At 43.6% G+C, this 18,891-nt stretch overlaps 1 protein-coding gene across 1 annotated transcript in view; it reads left to right on the top strand.

Moving 5' to 3' along the window:
* The first annotated feature begins 11,185 nt into the window (after positions 1-11,185).
* SCD (stearoyl-CoA desaturase) overlaps positions 11,186-18,891 on the top strand; it is a 34,362-nt gene continuing 26,656 nt past the window's right edge. The window contains exon 1 of the mRNA XM_075348923.1: positions 11,186-11,466. The gene's annotated coding sequence lies outside the window, so the exon portion shown is untranslated. The remainder of the gene's footprint in view (positions 11,467-18,891) is intronic.

Raw genomic sequence — 18,891 nt, 5'->3', positions numbered from 1 at the left:
ACTTCATATAACACGCTGTGTGATCTCAATCAGTCTGAGCATGTGAAGTCTGAGCATGTCCCTCACAGCTGAGAGGTAACTACAGGTCATCAGCCATTTGACACATCAGCACAGCAGGTTTGAATAATTTCCTATTAAATTACCCCCAGGCTGTAGCTTACAGTGCAGCTTTGGGCGCATGCTCTGTTCCCATACACAGGGCCAAGGCTTGTAAAGCAATGAAGAATACAGAGAAAGCTAGCAGTTCTAAGCCATGTAAACCATTGTGAATACTACAGTGCTCAGGCCACAGTTTTAGAGAACACTGAAACAACAAAGTAGAAATAACGATCATGCAGAGAAACCGCTCAGCAACACAGCCGGAGAATAGCGGACAGAATTAACCCTTTCAATAGTTCTGTGATTGCAGTGCTGGTGCAGAGGCTTTCAGCCTTGACACTGCAAAATAATAATAATAATAATAATTTTTATTTCTATAGTGCCCACATATTCCACAGCACTTTAGATTTCAGAGGATACTTTTGCAGACAATAAAGACATTAAAGAGTAACAAATAATTCAACAGATACCAAGCGGAGAGAGGTTTCTGCTCACAAGCTACAATTGAGGGGAAACACAAAAGGTAAATGGTAAAAAGTGCTTGTATTGTCTGGTCCAGCCATCATTACATACATCATTACATCGATACATAGAGCTATACTTGTCTACAAGTACAGATACATAGGGCTAAACTTGTGTACAAGTAAAGATACATAGGGCTATACTTGTGTACAAGTACAGATACATAGGGCTATACTTGTGTACAAGTACAGATACATAGAGCTATACTTGTGTACAAGTACAGATACAAAGGGCTATACTTGTGTACAAGTACAAATACAAAGGGCTATACTTGTGTACAAGTACAGATACATAGGGCTATATTTGTATACAAGTACAGATACAAAGGGCTATACTTGTGTACAAGTACAGATACATAGGGCTATACTTTTATACGAGTACAGATACATAGAGCTATACTTGTGTACAAGTACAGATACATAGGGCTATACTTGTGTACAAGTACAGATACATAGGGCTATACTTGTATACAAGTACAGATACAAAGGGCTATACTTGTGTTCAAGTACAGATACATAGGGCTATACTTGTGTGCAAGTACAGATACATAGGGCTATACTTGTATACAAGTACAGATACAAAGGGCTATACTTGTGTACAAGTACAGATACATAGGGCTATACTTATGTACAAGTACAAACACATAGGGCTATACCTGTGTACAAGTACAGATACATAGAGCTATACTTGTGTACAAGTACAGATACATAGGGCTATACTTGTGTACAAGTACAGATACATAGGGCTATACTTGTGTGCAAGTACAGATACATAGAGCAATACTTGTGTACAAGTACAGATACATAGGGCTATACTTCTGTACAAGTACAGATACATAGGGCTATACTTGTGTACAAGTACAGATGCATAGAGCTATACTTGTGTACAAGTACAGATACATAGGGCTATACTTGTGGACAAGTACAGATACATAGGGCTATACTTGTGTACAAGTACAGATACATAGGGCTATACTTGTGTACAAGTACAGATACATAGAGCTATACTTGTGTACAAGTACAGATACATAGGGCTATACTTGTGTACAAGTACAGATACATAGGGCTATACTTGTGTACAAGTACAGATACATAGAGCTATACTTGTGTACAAGTAGAGATACATAGAGCTATACTTGTGTACAAATACAGATACATAGGGCTATACTTGTGTACAAGTACAGATACATAGGGCTATACTTGTGTACAAGTACAGATACATAGAGCTATACTTGTGTACAAGTACAGATACATAGGGCTATACTTGTCTACAAGTACAGATACATAGGGCTATACTTGTGTAGAAGTACAGATACACAGGGCTATACATGTGTACAAGTACAGATACATAGAGCTATACTTGTGTACAAGTACAGATACATAGGGCTATACTTGTGTACAAGTACAGATACATAGGGCTATACTTGTGTACAAGTACAGATACATAGCGCTATACTTGTCTACAAGTACAGATACATAGGGCTATACTTGTGTAGAAGTACAGATACACAGGGCTATACATGTGTACAAGTACAGATACATAGAGCTATACTTGTGTACAAGTACAGATACATAGGGCTATACTTGTGGACAAGTACAGATACATAGGGCTATACTTGTGTACAAGTACAGATACATAGAGCTATACTTGTCTACAAGTACAGATACAAAGGGCTATGCTTGTGTACAAATACAGATACATAGAGCTATACTTGTGTACAAGTACAGATACATAGAGCTATACTTGAGTACAAATACAGATACATAGGGCTATACTTGTGGACAAGTACAGATACATAGGGCTATACTTGTGTACAAGTACAGATACATAGAGCTATACTTGTGTACAAGTACAGATACAAAGGGCTATACTTGTGTACAAATACAGATACATAGAGCTATACTTGTGTACAAGTACAGATACATAGAGCTATACTTGAGTACAAATACAGATACATAGGGCTATACTTGTGGACAAGTACAGATACATAGGGCTATACTTGTGTACAAGTACAGATACATAGGGCTATACTTGTGTACAAGTCCAGATACATAGGGATATACTTGTGTACAAGTACAGATACATAGAGCTATACATGTGTACAAGGACGGATACGTAGGGCTATACTTGTGTACAAGTACAGATACAAAGGGCTATAAAGTGCATGGAAGGTGTTTCCAGATGATAAAAAGGACCAGATTTGGAAGAAAATTTTGTATGGGCAAAGTGGGAATAGTTAAATAAGTATGGTAAAGTAATAACCTAGTGTAAAGAAATGCGTTTTTAGGGCACACTTTAAACTGTGTCAGAGTAATAAAAGTTAATGTCCCATATAGGGACTAAGTAAAAAAAAATATATACAGTATGTAAAAAAAATGAAAAAAACAAACAATAAATAGGTATAATTATGTAAAAACAGCTCTGTCAGCGGAAAAATAAAAAAACATAGCTCTCAGAATATAGCAATACAAAAACTTTTTTTTCTATAAAATTGTTTTTATGGTATAAAAGTGCAAAACATAAAAAACACAATATAAATGTGGTATTGCTGTGATCATACTGACCTGAAGAATAAAGCTGTCTTATCACTTTTACCACAAGATGAATGCAGTAAAAAAAAAAAATTCACGAGTTGCTGTTTCTTCTTGATTTTGCCTCACAAAAAGAGGAATAGAAAGCGATCAAAAGATGTTATGTGAACTAAAGCTATTACTCATCTCGCAAAAAAAGAAGCCCTCACATAACTGTTATTGGTAGAAAATTTTAAAAAAAACCATAGCCTTTAAGATTCAGTGATGCAAAAATCTTTTATTTTGTAAAAAAGCGTTTTTGTGTGACAGTAGCCAAACATAAAAAAGCTAAATATATCTGGTATCAATGTAATCGTACTGATCTGAGAAATAAAGCTGTCCTATCACTTATACTGCACGGTGAACAGCTGTTGATTTGGTTATTCTCCCTCCCAAAGATCACAATAAGGCACAGCCCCATTTATCCTGTGCTTTATGCTGAGCACTTACATGGGGATCTATGAAAAACCCAATTCATACAAAATTCCCAATGGTAAATTCACTGTAATGAGGCAGAGGAAGTAACTTTGAACCCCTATCTGGTGTGTGGTCCGACGGTGTTTGTCTTTTTAAGCATCTTTTAAGGTGTGCACAAGAGGGCGGTCAACAACAGTTTTGTGCCCCTTTGAAAAGAATGACACCACTGAATCGAGGCTAAACAGAGTCAGGAGTAACTCTGCTCCCTTGTTAGTTAATGGATCCCTCAGGGGTTTCAACCCCCCAAAAAACAAGTCCCCAATCAGATCCATCATCTATTAACGGAAATATAGAGGGCTTCCACATTACTGGTAGCCCAAAGGCTATGGAAAAGCGCTATGGCTCCCACCAAAAAAGAAATCCAGCAAAATCTGTGCTCCCAGATCAAAACGCATCCCTACATTATGAGCACCACAATGTGTCTATACCACAGTTAACGTCCAGACATTTGGCGTGCTTTTAGTGAGCAAAGGCTGCTTAATTTACGGAGTGTGTCTCCAGAAGCACAAGCAGGCACCACAATTAACTGAGCACTACAAGGACTTATTTGCAATTTTTAATTCTGCAACATTCACTGTGTTTGACTCCATGGGTGTTATACAGAGACAAAATTGTCACTACACCTGTAGATGAATTCGCAGAGGGATGTATTTTCCATTATGTGGTCACTTGAGAGAGTTCTGCTGTTATTGAACATAGACGCTCTTTATATGGAATATGAAAAATATTCTAGGAATATCTGTGTTCCAAAAGTCAAATGGCATTTCTTCCCTCACAAGCCATGCTTTTTGGCCAACAAGTACTGTCCAGTCACATGTGGGGTATTGCCACATTCAGGAGAAATTTTGTTACACATTATAGGGCCTATTTTTACTTATTCCCCTTGTGAAAATTGGAAATCTGGGGTTAAAACGTTTTAGTGGTATTCTTTTTTTTTCACTGCCTAACAGTATAACATTTTGTGAGACACTTGTGGTGTCAATATGTTCATTGCACCCCTAGATGAATTAATTGAGGGGTGCAGTTTGTAAAATGGGGTCACTTGTGGGGGATTTCTGCTGTTCTGGCACCTCATGTGCTGTGCCAATGAGACATGGCACCCGCAAACCAGTCCAGCTAATTCTGAAGTCCAATATGGCACTCCCTTCCTTTTCAGCTATCCACTGTACCTCAAAGTAGTTCTTGATTGCATGAAGGATATTGGTACACTCAAGAAAAATGACACAATAAACTGTATGGTCCATTATTTCTTATTATTATTTCTTATAAAAATGAACAGATTAGGTCTAGAACAATTTAGTGAAAAAAAGTAATTATTCTTTCTTTAGGCACATAAGAAGCTCTGCAATTGCAACATAACATATGCTAACAATTCCAGCCAATTTTGCGCTCCAAAAGTCAAATGGTGCTTCATCTCTTCCAAGCCCTGTCATGCGCCCCAACAGTAGTTTTCCCCCACATATAGGGTATCAGCATACTCAGGAAAAATTGCTCAACAAATTGTATGGTGCATTTTTGCCTGTTAAGCCTGCTTTACACGTTGCAATTTCGCATACGATATCGTATGCGATTTGCAACGCCCCCATCGTATGTGTGGCACGTTCAATTTGTTGAACGTGCCGCACAAACGATTAACCCCCGTCACATGTACTTACCCGTCCATATGACCTAGATGTGGGCGGCGAACGTCCGCTTCCTGGACTGGGAGGGACGTTCATCGTCACATTGAAAACACGCGGTAGCCGGCCAATAGAAGCGGAGGGGCGGAGATGAGCGGGACGTAAACATCCCGGCCACCTCCTTCCTTCCGCATTGTCGGCGGGAGCCGCGGACGGAGGTAAGCTGCCGTTCAATGTTCCCGGGGTGTCACACACTGCGATGTGTGCTGCCTCGGGAACATTGCACAACCACACGTTCAATTCATGAGAAATGAACGACATGCATGCGATGAACGGATTTTCGTTCAATCACAATCGCACGTACCTGTCATACACTACAATGTACCTTACGATGCCGGATGTGCGTCACTTACGACGTGACCCCGCCGACACATCGTAAGATATATTGTAGCGTGTAAAGCGGGCTTTACCCTTGTGAAAATGCAAAATTTGGGACTAAAACAGCATTTTTGTGGGAAAATATGATTTTAACTTTCTCAGTTCAACGTTATAAAATTCTGTGAATCACCTAGGGATTCAAGGAGTTCATCAAACTTCTAAATACATTTTTGAGGTGTCTAGTTTTTAAACTGAGGTCACTTGTGGAGACTAGGGGTTCCACTGTTTAGGCACATCAGGGGCTCTGCAAACACAACATGGTGTCCTCCATCAATTCCAGCCAATATTGTGTTCCACAAGTCAAATGGTGCTCCTTCCCTTCAGAGCCTTGCAGTGTGCCCAAACAGTAGTTTTACACAATATATGGTGTATCATTGGTCTCAGGAGAACTTGAATTCTCCATCTTCTCTATTAACTGTGTTGGTGTATATGGGAGTGCAATCGGATGACATCCAAATGAAGTCTGAAGATTTCCATGCACGTATAGATTTGTATGGGTGTGTGTCATCCGCTTATTGAATGCACACTGCGATTTTGTTTTCACGCCGAATCAGAATGAGAAAAACAGCACAAGTCAGCACTGCCACATATTATAACATTGAGCATCGGATAGCAGTGGGACATGTTATACACTTGAGTGAATGAGCCCTAATACTGTAAAACACATTGTACAGGCTGTAAAATGAAACTTGTTTTTGACTAATCACTTTCACTTCCTCTCCAAAAGAAACTGACCAGCACCCTTTGCTGAAATAAGTAAAATGTGAACAGGTGTAAGCTGCTGTGACTGCAGTAATATATACAGTATATATATAATATACATGTTATATATGCAGGGCTGTATTTTGCCTTCGTGCTGCCCTAGGCACTTTAAGTGGTCGCGCCCCTTATTGACAACGTAAAACTGAGTTTTCGCACACGACATCTGTTTAAGGCAGATCTACTCTGTAAAACACTTTAAAAAGTATCAATGAGAAACGAAGGGCACTAACCCCCCCCAATGGGGATCACCACAGGCACATCAAAACATAGCATGAGTATAAAATATTCCCACCACTCCGTCCCCACTTATATACTGTGACTGTCACACTGCCCCTAATAAACTACACACTGCCCTCCCTTATAAATTATACCCACCACAACTTCCTCAATTTTGAAATATGATCTGCACATTGATGTCACATCATGCTGCCCCCTCCTCACAGTGTCCCATGCATGCTGCCCCCTCCTCACAATGTCCCATGCATGCTGCTCCCTCCTCACAGTGTCCCATGCATGCTGCCCCCTCCTCACAGTGTCCCATGCATGCTGCCCCCTCCTCACAATGTCCCATGCATGCTTCCCCCTCCTCACAGTGTCCCATGCATACTTCCCCCTCCTCACAGTGTCCCATGCATGCTTCCCCCTCCTCACAATGTCCCATGCATGCTGCTCCCTCCTCACAGTGTCCCATGCATGCTGCCCCCTCCTCACAGTGTCCCATGCATGCTGCCCCCTCCTCACAATGTCCCATGCATGCTTCCCCCTCCTCACAGTGTCCCATGCATGCTTCCCCCTCCTCACAGTGTCCCATGCATGCTGCCCCCTCCTCACAGTGTCCCATGCATGCTGCCCCCTCCTCACAATGTCCAATGCATGCTGCCCCCTCCTCAAAGTGTCCCATGCATGCTGCCCCCTCCTCAGTGTCCCATGCATGCTGCCCCCTCCTCACAGTGTCCCATGCATACTGCCCCCTCCTCACAGTGTCCCATGCATGCTGCCCCTCCTCACAGTGTCCCATGCATGCTGCCCCCTCCTCACAGTGTCCCATGCATGCTGCCTCCTCCTCAGTGTCCCATGCATGCTGCCCCCTCCTCACAGTGTCCCATGCATGCTTCCCCCTCCTCACAGTGTCCCATGCATGCTGCCCCCTCCTCACAATGTCCCATGCATGCTGCCCCCTCCTCACAATGTCCCATGCATGCTGCCCCTCCTCACAATGTCCCATGCATGCTGCCCCCTCCTGACAGTGTCCCATGCATGCTGCCCCCTCCTGACAGTGTCCTGTGCATGCTGCCCCTCTCCATGAGCTCCTAATGCTGCCTTCCTCTTTTCCATAATGACACCTCCATGCTGCCCCACTCATCATACTAAGACCACCACACTAGCGCTTATGCTGAGACCCACACACACACACACACACACACACACACACACTACCCCACTCTTGGTATTGACTCCCCTACATTGTTCCACTCCATACTGAGCCCACTCATGCTGCCCCTTCTCCATAATGAGCTCCCAATGCTGCCCCCCTCTTATTCTGAGTCCTTACACTCCCCCCCCCCATCGATATTGTCATTGCTCTATCCCTCAACCCTTGTCCTCTGTCTCTAGCATTGGCCCCTCTCTCCCATTCCCCCAGCAGCAGCCTCTCTCCCCCCGCCTCCAGCAGCAGCAGCCTCTCCCCCAGCATCAGCCTCTCTCCCCCCAGCCTCCCCCAGCATCAGCCTCTCTCCCCCCAGCCTCCCTCAGCATCAGCCTCCCTGCTCCCAGCCTCCCCCAGCATCAGCCTCCCTCCTCCCAGCCTCCCCCAGCATCAGCCTCCCTCCTCCCTCAGCCTCCCTCCTCCAAGTCTCCCTCAGCATCAGCTTCCTTCCTCCAAGCCTCACCCTCCCCCTCCCAGCCTCCCCCAGCATCAGCCTCCCTCAGCATCAGCCTCCCCCTCCCAGCCTCCCCTAGAATCAGCCTCTCTCCTCCCAGTCTCCCCCAGCATCTGCCTCTCTCCTTCCAGCCTCAGCCTCTCAGCCTCTCTCTCTCCCCCCCAGCCTCAGCCTCCCTCTCCCCCCAGCCTCCCTCTCCCCCCAGCCTCCCCCAGCATCAGCCTCTCTCCTCTCAGCCTCTCTCTCCCCCCAGCCTCCCCCCCAACCTCAGCCTCTCTCTCCCCCCAGCCTCCCCCCCAGCTTCAGCCTCTCTCCCCCCAGCCTCAGCCTCTCTCTCCCCCCAGCCTCTCTCTCCCCCCAGCCTTAGCCTCTCTCTCCCCCCAGCCTCCCCCCCAGCCTCAGCCTCTCTCCCCCCAGCCTCAGCCTCTCTCTCCCCCCAGCCTCAGCGTCTCTCTCCCCCCAGCCTCCCTCTCCCCCAGGCTCAGCCTCTCTCCCCCCAGCCTCAGCCTCTCTTCCCAGCCTCCCCCCAGCCTCAGCCTCTCTCTCTTCCCAGCCTCCCCCCAGCCTAAGCCTCCCTCTCCCCCCAGCCTCAGCCTCCCTCTCCCCCCAGCCTCCCCCCACCAGCCTCCCTCTCCCCCCAGCCTCCCCCAGCATCAGCCTCTCTCCTCTCAGCCTCTCTCTCCCCCCAGCCTCCCCCCCAACCTCAGCCTCTCTCTCCCCCCAGCCTCCCCCCCCAGCTTCAGCCTCTCTCTCCCCCCAGCCTCAGCCTCTCTCTCCCCCCAGCCTTAACCTCTCTCTCCCCCCAGCCTTCCCCCCAGCCTCAGCCTCTCTTCCCAGCCTCCCCCCAGCCTCAGCCTCTCTCTCTTCCCAGCCTCCCCCCAGCCTAAGCCTCCCTCTCTTCCCAGCCTCAGCCTCTTTCTCTTCCCAGCCTCTCTCTCCTTCCAGCCTCCCCCCAGCCTCAGCCTCTCTCTTCCCAGCCTCTCTCTTCCCAGCCTCCCCCCAGCCTCTCTCTCTTCCCAGCCTCTCTCTTCCCAGCCTCCCCCAGCCTCTCTCTCTTCCCAGCCTCCCCCCAGCCTCTCTCTCTTCCCAGCCTCCCCCCAGCCTCTCTCTCTTCCCAGCCTCCCTCTCTTCCCAGCCTCCCCCAGCCTCCCCCTCTCTCCCCCCAGCCTCCCCTTGCATGATTATAGTGGACAAAAAGAGGCATCGCAATTCGCAACGATCATCAACTAACCTGTAAGGTGCCCATACATTCTAGGCTCTGCCTTACCTGCTCCGGTGCCCGACGCCCTGCTCTGGTGATTATCCTCTTCTGGCTGGCTCCAGCTTCAGACGCGTCCTCCTCCGCGGCGTGTGTCGTCTGCAGTATTGGACGCTGCAGCACGGGGCAATGAGCTGATTGTCGCGCCCGCGCGCCTCTGACCCCAGAAGTGCAGGCGATGGAACTTCCGGGGTTAATCAGCTCACTATGCCTGGCACCCGCCATGTATTTAAATAGACAGCAGAAGTGCGCCTCTCCTCCCTCTCATCTCCCCCCCCCCCCCCCCGAACACAGCCGAGTGTAACGGAGGGAGGGGCGGGGGGCGGGGATGTAAAAAAAAAAAAAAATTATATCCATTTTTTTTTTTTTTTTTGCTGCCAGAAAGTGCCGCCCCCCGCATTGTGTCGGGACCACGGGTGCCTAGTGGCAAATACAGCCCTGTATATATGTAAGTGCATATATATATACATATACACATATATGTGTGAAGATATACATAGAGGGGTGGGTATATGTGTGTGTGTGTGTGTGCGTGTGCGTGTGTGTGTGCGTGTGCGTGTGCGTGTGTAATATAAACATGTAGCTCAGAGGTAAGGGAGCCCATTGTCACCTTCAGATCAGTAAAGCTAGTTTCACACTTGCGTTGTGCGACATTAGTCGCATTGCGTTGTGTGACGGATGTAACGGTTGTGTTGCATATAGTGGCACAACTGATGCGATGGATGCTGCAAAACAACGGAATCCGTTGTAGCTTTTATTTTCAACAATTACTCAACTGAGCATGCGCAGTTGTGTAAAAACGGATGCGTCACAGGAATCCGCCAAATGACGGATTCCATTGGATTCCGCCACCATAGGCTTCCATTATAAAAATGACAGACGAGGACGGAATCCAGCACATTGCGTTTTTTTGACGCTCAGGGAAGTGCAGAAAAACGTTACATGCTACGTTCTTTCTGCCCGGTGGATGCAACGCAGCGTCGGCCGGCGGATGCAACTCAGGACCATCAGTCGCAATGCATCGTCCATACAAGTCTATGGGAAGCAGTGGAATCCGTGAAGGAAAAAAACGCAAGTGTGAAACTAGCCTAAGCAAGTCCTGTCACAGGCACAGAGAGGCCCATAAAATGTTCTAGCATGGGGGTGCTCTTTTGTATATGTCCGCCACTGTATATAGATGGATAGATATGAGTACAGTGATTATTTTGCCAGAAGATACCGGTCAGTTTAGCTTCTTTTCTAATAGAGGCCGCTGGTCAGACACAATCACCACACTATAAGCTGTGTACAGTATGAGAATGATCTTCCTGCTCGGCCAGTTTTGCTGTTTCTATTCATTATTACACTATTTGTGCTCCTGCTGTGCTCGGTGTGATGATTGCTAGCTTTCTCTGTATTGCATATATTCACCAGACACCAGTCATCTTCCTGGTAATGCAGGGTTAATGGCTGGAGGTGTGTGTATGCTCAAATTCCGGCTTGTGAAGCAGTCAGAAGTCAGCAGATTGCTGCCAGCCAATGGAAGGGTGCAGATCATGTGGCACCAAATTTCACTACGCCAATAGAACAGCCGAGCTCTTACTGGAATAATGTACAGGCATCATTATCATTTCCATCCCCTCATCGTCAGCAGCAGCAGAGGCAGAGGCAGCAGAGTACGGCTTCACTGGGTATCACATGTACCAGGCAGCCATCATTTCCTTGACCAATAGCTGCAGCAGAGGCTGTGCATCGTCTATACACAGCATCCATCCCTGCATCCATCCCTGCAGTGTATGACAGATTACTACCCGGCGCTGCAAAAACAAGCTGCGGAGATCGCAGGATCCAGCACATAGCAGGTACATGCACTGATCGCCCGCAGGGGGTGGCTCCACAGATTCCTCTCTACCTTTTCCCGTGAAGATAGAATAGAAAATAATCCAGTTCTAAATCACTCTGCTATATGATTTTTTTTTTCTTTCGACATTTCTTTGTCTTTTTTCTTCCCTGCTTTGTATTAATTGAAGGGTATTACTAAATCTAGGACACATTTATATTTATAATTTCCCTGGTGCCCTGGCATCATTAATAATCCATTTGTTTCTGTATATCCATAGACATCTAATGTTTCAGCTCCACCAGGGAGAAGTATGTAGGATAGTGTAAAATACATGATGCAGGTAATGTAGCAAAAATGTCTTTTGATTGGTGCAAATATATGTACACATTTTATATATATATAGATAGATAGATAGATATCTATATATATATATATATATATATATATATATATATATATATATATATATATATATATCGTTCTATAAACAGTGTGTTTGTATGATTTCAGGTGAGTGATGTAAGGATATATCTAACAATGTAGGTGTGAATGATGTCCATTAAGATGTTTTTATGGAAATTAGGGCTTGTTGTTCTACATTAGGCTGCAATGCTCCTTCGCTGCACAAAACGAAGGATGTTGCGCATGTATGGGCTGCAGAACATGCGGCATCTCAGAAAGGGCAGACACATTTCTATTCATATATAGGGCATAGATATTATGACATGTCTGTCTTTACCGTCACACCCCCCTTAGGTGAATACATATCATAGAATTGAACATTAATGGAGATCATAGCATACTAAATTTGGCACACTGAACAATGCAGAGGGACAGTATTATCTATGAAATGTTCATTATGTGCCATTGTGCAGAGAGGATGTGTGTGCGACGTTGTGCGCTCGTTCTGTTGTACTGATTAGGAGGAGGTGGGCTACTTTGTAGAATACATTGATGTAGATGTAGATGGCACATTTCAGGAAAGTTCAATTGTGTTTGCTTGTCTGTTCCATAGATCCTCCCTCTTCATTGGGAGACCATGTTTGTGCGGCAGAGGCTGCGGAGAGCAGGCCTTTGTTCATGGTCTGCCTCTTATGTTACTGCTTTGCAGTCATTTTTTTTTTCATTTGTGCTAATTGTTGTGATGCGACATCATGTGTCGGGATTACTGCATGCAGTGTAAGGAAAAGCCACGCATCACAACATCTGCCAATGATAGAAATATATCCCTACTGATGGTAGAATATATTTTTGTAACATATGGTATATACAGTGCCAGTGGCTGTCAGGATGGAAATATGATCTAGAATTAATCAGTCGAGTATAGAACATTAGCAGAAATGCTAGGGATCTGTGCATTTGCAGGAATGTATAAGGATGACTAATATTATGTGCTTTCAGATAGGGTACATTGGCTTTGATGAAATTAAAGTGATATTTTTGGGAACTTCATAAGTAAGATAAATCCTGAATACATACTAATCTTCTCTTTACAAGCGGGAATGATCAATAATTGAGCAGATAAGCCGCAGGCAACTTTAATTCCCTGATGCCTGCAGTTACTGGGTGTCTAACCACAGCCTTCATTTTTCTGATGGGTTTGCAGTGCGGTACTGGTACATGTAATTTACGATAGCCTTTTGAGCTTAATATTGAATCCCTAATAATTGTAATAGGTCATTTTATATGTTAGTATAGGTTCTCCAATGTTGTACTGGTACTCAATGTAACAGAGACAGTAAAGGAATATTTAGGAAAAGGATTACAGCTAGAATTTTTTCTTTTGGGGTGATCTTTTCATTATTTATTGGATGCAGTCTCGCCTTCTTTTAGCACGAAATTGCTTAGGCCACATAATAGCAATCAGATCAAGAATTGTTTTAATTAGTATATGGTACATGCTTTTATATGACATCTCGAATGTTAAGCTGGAGACACACTTGCGTTTGACTCGCAATGGATCATATCGCATCACCTGGCCTGGCCGCTGGCTCTCCTGACAGGAGCGGGTCAGATTCATGTATTTCTATTCAGCTGACCAACTCTTGTCAGGAGAGCCGGCAACCAGTCTGGGTGGTGTGATGCGATCCTCATGTAAGTGTGACTCCAGCCTTAGTTGGAGGCATTGTTTAGCAGGCATCATAGCACCTGTTGAAGCACAATGCCTTGAGATTTTCATAGATTCACTGTACTAAGCTTTGAGTCACTTGAACCCATGTATACAGTTTAATGATTTTGTGAAATACTTGTGCAAACGTTACAGAAAGTTCTCTTTTGGTTTCTATGTAGCATAGATAAAAGCTCAATTTTCCTTACCGAGACCCTTCACTAATCTTATATAATCCGTTATACTGCTCAGTGTGCCACCAAACCACACCTACATTTGAAGCACAATAAATGTACTATTGTGCCCATGGTACATGAAAAAAAGTGAAAGGTCTTAATAATACAGGACTGGAGAACTCGAGACTAAATAGATATGTTCCTCTGGCACTTATATTTGCAGGCCTCATTTCCATTTTTATCTAATGGATTCTTATTTCAATGGCACTAAAATAAATTAAAGGGAGTTTTACATTTTTAGAAAACCTTTGTTCTCAAGGCACAGCTTATTTTACTTTCATTGTGCTCTTCTCATCTTCCCCGGGTCCAGTGCTGAGTTTATACTTCTATTTCTGGTGTCTGTTATTGTCCACAGCACTAACATCACATTGACAGTGCTTCAGCCAATATGTGAGCTCCATGGTTGATGTTTGTCCCAAGTATAAGGGCCTGTACCCACAATCAGGATTGGTAGCATTTTGGATACTGGATTTTCACTGCATCAAAAACGCTGCATAATACAGTACAAGCACAGTGGATGGGATTAATAGAAATCCCATGCCTTCTGTGCTTCGTTTTAACTCTGCGTAGATGACCCGCGGTACAGGTTTCCTATCCACAGCATGTCAATTTCTCCTGCAGAGAAGCCTGAGTTTCTTAGGCTACTTTCACACATCAGTTTTTTTCCATCAGGCACAATCCGTAAAAACACAGATAAAACGGATCCGGCACCAGATCCGTTTTATCCCCATTGATTTGTATTAGCGCCGGATTGTGCCTGATGGCCTTGCGTTGCATCCAGCTTTTGCCAGATCCGTCATAATTGGCTAATGCGGCGGCCGGATGGAATGTGTCTTGTAACGTTTTTTGTCTCTGACAGAAAACCGCATTGCCCCGGATCCGTTTTTTTGACGAATCAGGTATACCGGATCCGTAAAAAAAAAAAAAAAAAAAGGATCCGGCACATCCGTTTTTACATATTCTGCGCCGGATCCGTTGCATCAGGCACACGCCAGATTGTGCCTGATGCCAAAATACTGATGTGTGAAAGTAGCCTTATCTGGGACAACTGAGCGGATGCAGCAAAAATATGCTGCATCCAGAACGCCACATAAGGCTGGCGTCACACTTGCCTGTGACTCGTGCAAGGATCACATCCCATCGCCTGGACCGGACAATGGCTCTCCTGACAGGAGCATGTCAGCTTAATGTATTTGCATGAAGTTGACCTGCTCCTGTCAAGAGAGCTGCTGGCTGGTTCAGGCGATGCGATCCTCGCGCGAGTCCAACCTAACCCTGATCGCGGGCAAGAACCCAAGACTTCATTCTCCTACAATGTCTCAGTGCTGATGATTCAGCTGAAATCTACAACAAGAAATACTTGGCTTGATTGCAGGGGAATACTTCATTCATCCGTAAAAAGCGACTTAATACTTCACGTGTCATCCTGAGATAATCACCTTTTCAGTAAACTTTTCAATTTGACAGTCATCAATTATTTCTTATATAATAATAGTCATTAAGTTCTACCCACTGAAAAATGTCAAACCCGAACTAAAAAGAGCCTATCTTGAGGTTGAGGGCCTGCTTCCCATGATGTCATTAAGAAACCAGATTAAGAGAGAACCTACATTTCTAGTGTTCAAAAGATATTGTATTTTCATCAAGAAATAGGTGTTTAATCTTCAGATTGAACTTCCAATTGCATTTCTACAGTTAGCAAAGATAGGACGTGAGAAATTCCATAAAGCACAACAGTATGTTGCACTTTCGCCTACTGACCTACTTATATGTAACCTCGGCATTGCATATGTAACTAAAGTTTTTGAACTGCAATAACCCAATGAGTGGGAAGAACTGCATGACTTCTCAGAGTAACGGACGTTTATGGCTGTTATCTGCGCATTCTGACTATACAGTGTTCACAGTACAAAACGTGACAGTTTTTCCTCAGGGAAAGCTAGAGAATGCTTTATCAGGTCATACTGTGTTTGGAATGGCAATTTCCTTCATCTTTCCTTATCTCACTAACTACATTGATAATCGATAATATCAATCCATGCCCTATTTAATGTTGACTTTTACAACTGTTGCAATTGTGTTTCTTTCAACTGAACAGACTACACTTAAAGATGATCTGTCACCAGCTCCAAGTGGCCCGCTTTTATTCTTGTTTTATGCCCATTGCTCCCTGGGTTTCTAATTTTTGAAAGTTTTTTAAATTCACCGACAAATATTGGACTTTTTAGTTAGTGCACATTTTTATGGTCTTTACTAAAGGGGCATTGCTCACAGGGCAATTATGCAAAGTAGCTTAAAGACACACCCCATAGGTTCCTATGAGCAACTCCCACTGGGTAAAGACCATTAAAATAAGCACTAAACAAAGGTCTCTCTGCATCTATATGGTGAATAAAATTTTTTAAAAAAATGGATTACTTGGGGGAGCAGAGCAAATAAAATATGTATAAAAACTGCCAATTTGTGACCTGAAGCAAAACAAAAAACAGGATAATTGTGGTATACTCGGCGCTGCTGTACAAAGAATCACTCCAAGTAATAAAGCAATGTGGGTGGTTTATTCTACGGGTTTCGAACAGATATCCCCTCTTCTTCCTCAGGAAAATCCACCAATGAGTACACCACAATTAGCCTGTTTTTTGTTTTGCTTCTGCCTTTGGCACATGGGATTGGCTGCAGCTGTTATACGTTTCTATATTGGTTGTGAGACACACAACTAATCCAGGTCAACATATTATACATCGGTAAGACCCTATTGCGCTCCTTATATCCACAGCTTATTTCCTGTCAATTTTTGACCTGGTGACAGGTCTTCCTTAAAGTCTGAAGTCACTCTATGAGTCTGCAGGCTATTAAATCATCACCTTGCACGGCGTGAGAATTCACATGTCTGTAGACACATACAGTGACTGCAGACTTTTTTGATAAGCTCAGTCAACCCCTTTCAGTCCATTATGGAAACTGCAGCCATGTTTACCTTACTATTCAATGATTATGCCTATGTGTCCTCTCTGACACTAATTGCCTATTTCTTTTACAATAACACATAAATTAATCTGCCATCCAACAAAATCCCTAACAATCCTGTACAAGGTAATGTCTCACATCCTTACTCAATTATCACATTCTCCCATCTATTAGACTTCTGTGCTGTTTGGATACTCTAGAATTCTTAGAGTATCATTTTTATATTTTAACATCATACTTTAAAGGTTCTTAAACTTCTGCAATTTTTTAAATATTTCTTAGGTCCTTAAATTCCATGCAGTTCATGCCCTAATCCTGAGACCCCCACCGATTGCCCAAAAGACCACTCAAAGAGTGCAGCTCAGGATGCAGAAGAGCATGGTTATGCTTATGACTTGCTATCGAATCCGTACTCTGACCTGTGTGAGCTCAGGCTGGAGTGCCCTCTGCCTGTTGAGCTGAGCACTTTTGAACTCTTTTTGATATCCAAATGATATATAGTGCTTTTGGGGACATAAAAATAAAATTAAAAAAAATACCAAATTTAAGTTATCATTTATAACTACTGGTCAATCCTAAGAATTAAGCCCATTGATTGGGTACTTTCATACTTGCTATCTTGATGCTTTGTTTTAAGTCAAAAATAGTAGTTGATCCAAAGAACAATTTAGAAACACTGCTAAAAAGAAGCATCAAAACAGCACTCGTAAAAACACCTTTACATGGAGTTAATTGAAGATATAGTAAATAAGCCCTACAAACCTTCACATCAATCTTCTGTAGTCCTCTGGCTCTGTAACTATAGTATTAACAATGTCAATCAGTTCCTAGATTGCGTAAAGGATGATAAGAGTAGGTAATATAAAAAACTGTTCCAAATGGAGCCAACCATCCTGTTTCCCTTAGAGATGTTGCAAATCGTTCTTCAGCCTTGTAATCTATTCCTCACAAGCCCCTACATCACTATGACAGCACAGCATAGCTTAAAAAGAAAGAGACAGACAGAGAAAAAGACAGACAGACAGATAGGGAAGAGACAGACAGAAAGACAAAGACAGACAAAGAGATAGAGACAGACAGGGCAAGAGACTGACAGACAAAGAGATAGAGAGACAGACAGAGACAGAGAGAGTGGGAGAGAGACAGAGAGACAGTTACTATCCCGGGCAACAACGGGTACTACAGCTAGTATATATTGCTCAGCACTGTATTCGAAGGAGTCCTGAAGATGGGTTTCTCCAGACTGTGTATATAGCCCCCTCTCCACCTTGTGATGCTACCTTGTCTATGACCGATGTACACGGAAAGCAAAGCCTTCCTTGAGCAGAGAGCCTTGCGCATGTGACGGCGTGAGGAATTGCCAACTGTGTTGATGAAATCAATGTCATCTACATCAAGCATAGGTGGAGAGACGGTGCGCAGTGCATGGCCACAGACGCCCATTGAAACATTGGAATGCTCTAGTCGCTTATAAGAACACAGTGCGGGATAACTTCAAAGCATTTTTATAAGTTGAGCGACGCTGCCAGTAAGATATAAAGGACTTGTGAGAAGGAAATTAAAAGGCTGAATAATGTGTTGGCAGTGGCTTTATAGGGAAATCCTGATGACTGGTTGCCTGTTCAAAGATTTGATTAGGGCTATTATTGTTACTAAACCTTACCTAGGTGATAATATAAGCAATGGTTTAATCACGTGTTCATGCCAGAAAAAAAAATGAAAGTCACAATCCTGCAAAGATTCATACTCCTAACTTTCTAAGACAAGTAAAAAACATTAAGTGACCCATAGTGCCATTTATAAATAGATGCTGATAGCACCCATGTATAAATAATACCAGGCTAGAATTGCTCCACGATGCCCAAACATGCCACTAGGAGTTATATCACTTCAATAGCCACACATCAAAGCTTTTTAACTTGTACTATAAATTGCTTTCATAGCAGTTGACTCAAAATATGTGAAGTGACATGAAATCTGTTATAAAATGTTTCTTTTTTTTTCTTAAAAAATAAACGTAAAAGGCACTTTGTTTTAAACTTTCAGCTAGATAATAGAAGAAAAACACATGTATGTGTATATAAAAAAATAAATTGCACAATTACAGCAAAGCTTTGTGCCTGGACCCTGTACA

The sequence above is a fragment of the Anomaloglossus baeobatrachus genome, chromosome 5, assembly GCF_048569485.1.
Source record: "Anomaloglossus baeobatrachus isolate aAnoBae1 chromosome 5, aAnoBae1.hap1, whole genome shotgun sequence".
Lineage (NCBI taxonomy): Eukaryota > Metazoa > Chordata > Amphibia > Anura > Aromobatidae > Anomaloglossus > Anomaloglossus baeobatrachus.
This window is presented reverse-complemented; position numbering and strand designations above follow the sequence as displayed.